This window comes from Poecilia formosa, unplaced genomic scaffold (genome assembly GCF_000485575.1).
Source record: "Poecilia formosa unplaced genomic scaffold, Poecilia_formosa-5.1.2 Scaffold504, whole genome shotgun sequence".
In the NCBI taxonomy this organism is placed as follows: domain Eukaryota; kingdom Metazoa; phylum Chordata; class Actinopteri; order Cyprinodontiformes; family Poeciliidae; genus Poecilia; species Poecilia formosa.
In genome coordinates this window covers 303905-306071 of record NW_006800443.1, presented here as the reverse complement: position 1 = coordinate 306071, position 2167 = coordinate 303905, and the positions used below count along the sequence as shown (strand labels likewise).

Below are 2167 nucleotides of genomic sequence, written 5' to 3'. Positions count from 1 at the left end.
GTTTCACTTCACTTGAGGTAAGACTTAATATCAGTGACTCTGTTAGCACAGCTTTTGACACTCTAATAACACTGACTGACATATTTATAATTGTTGCTACTAGTTTCACTTTACTTCAGGGTAAGAGTTAATATTAATGACACTGTAATGACACTTAATGACATCTTCATAACTGGTGCTCCTTGTTCCCCTTGATGTAAAATGAGTTATTAATGACTGGTATTAAATCATTTGAGAGTGTAAAAGTTTAATGAAATCTCTATTGTTGGTCCTACTTGTTTCGCTCTATTTCAGGTAGGGGAAATATTAACTACTGTTTTGTTAGTGTTTTGTTTGATAGTATAATAATACTTAATGACATTATGACTACTATTATGACATATTTATGACATAATGATTCTTGGTTAATGTCAAGTTGTCATAACAAAGACAATTTGAATAATGTCAACTTTGTATTAAAAGTGTTTTACCGAATGACACTTTGACAACAGTCATAAATATTTATGAAGACTTACTCATGTTCATGACAGGTATTATGTCATGTTTATGACTCTGTCATGAGTCTTATTCACACCCCATCAAATAAAGAGTTACCCTCTTGTCTTTTCCAGCAGCCATTGTGCAGCACATACAGTGATAAAGCCAGATGACCAAATGTGCTGGGCTCTGCTGAGGTTGCTAGGTATCATGTTGAGCTCAACTGCGGTTGCTAGGTACTAGGCAACACCACATTATGACTCAGCATATGGGAAGTTTTTGAAACAGCTCATTTTGCAGACACTGAAAGACATTAAGTTATTCCCCAAAAAGCCTCAGTGTCTTTTCGAAGCATTTTTGCTGTTTTTAGACACAGTAGAGACAGAAAGAAAAACATAAAAATTTCCAAAATGGGACAGCTCTGCCAGGCAACAGTCTCTGATACGGTGGTCTTATCTAAGGGGAAGTCCTTGTCATCCCCCCGCACAACAAATGAACTCTCCTCTGCCCAGTCTTCTCGTTGAGTAAATTTGATCAATTGCATTGAGAGACCGTTTGACCAAATCCATATTTTGTAGATTCAGAGAATATACAAAGAGAAGCTCCAGAAAGTAGCACACAGACAGAACAAGCAGGGCAAATATGGGAGCAGAGGAAAGAGGTCCAAAGACCTAGAGTCAATGCACATCTTCAGTTATTACAGCTAAAACTAGTGATCAGGCCTGAAATCTGGGTGCAGCGATGGACTCTGACGTGAACATTCAGAACCACATAAAAAAGCTACAAAGTCGGCCTTCTGCCTGACATGAAGCAGGAGAGACACAGTCTAATTTAATGGGCAAAATCAGAGGAAAAACAAAGCTTTTAGGTCTCAGCAAACTATAACTTAAGTTTGTTGAACTTTAGAAATTTCTTCTAGATCCTGCTTCTGCCAAAGATATGCAGAGATGTAGGTTTTGTAAACATGTTATATAAAAGTTCACATATTAAGCTTTTACTTCCAGAAATCATTGACGTACTTGCTGAAGTTTAAATCCATCTTCAAATTATCTTCACACACTTCATCAGCTCCTCATCTGATCTCAAAGCCAAGCTGTGGATGACAGTAAACTATTCAGCAGATCAGTTTTTGAAATTACTTTGTGATGTAGTTCTACATTAATGTTTTGTATGAAACGGTTATAGCAGTAACTCATCAAATGTAATGGAAAGGTTAAAGCTCAGTAAAGATCTTTCTGTTCAGATTCAGGATGTACAGGATTTACTCACAGGATGAAATGTTGTGGTTTTAACCTGTGGAGAAAGGCTTGGTCTGGGGTTTGAGCCAGAAGACAAACCATCAAACATGAATCTGAGCTCATTATTGAGTGGATTGAGAGCATCTTCTGGACAAGACTGGAGGACATTGAGATAGAAAGATGATTAATTAAAAAAACTGTTGAATATTATATAGTTGTATAAGATTACTGTAACGGTTTCATTAGGATTTACCTCAATAAAAAAGTCCACATCAGTGCATTCTTTTGTATTTAAATTAAGATTAAGTGATCCACTCTTGTGCCTCACATCCTTGCTGATCTCAGCTCGGTTGTTTGGTATCTTACGATTTGCGTCCAAAGTTAAAGTGAAATTGACCTGTGCTTGAGCTGCAAGATGTGTTTTGTTTGATAAAAGTTCTTAAATAAAATAA

At 36.5% G+C, this 2167-nt stretch overlaps 1 long non-coding RNA gene across 2 annotated transcripts in view; it reads right to left on the bottom strand.

Annotated features, from left to right (window-relative positions):
- LOC103156842 (uncharacterized) overlaps positions 1-2159 on the bottom strand; it is a 7514-nt gene extending 5355 nt beyond the window's left edge. Inside the window, exons 1-3 of one of the 2 annotated variants that reach the window (XR_478194.2) lie at positions 1969-2157; positions 1747-1872; positions 1497-1570 (exon numbers count right to left, since the gene is read on the bottom strand). This is a non-coding gene — a long non-coding RNA (uncharacterized LOC103156842). Of the gene's footprint in view, positions 1-1496; positions 1571-1746; positions 1873-1968 lie in introns of both variants that reach the window. The other variant, XR_001659799.1, reaches the window with a different exon arrangement.
- Positions 2160-2167: the final 8 nt, after the last annotated feature.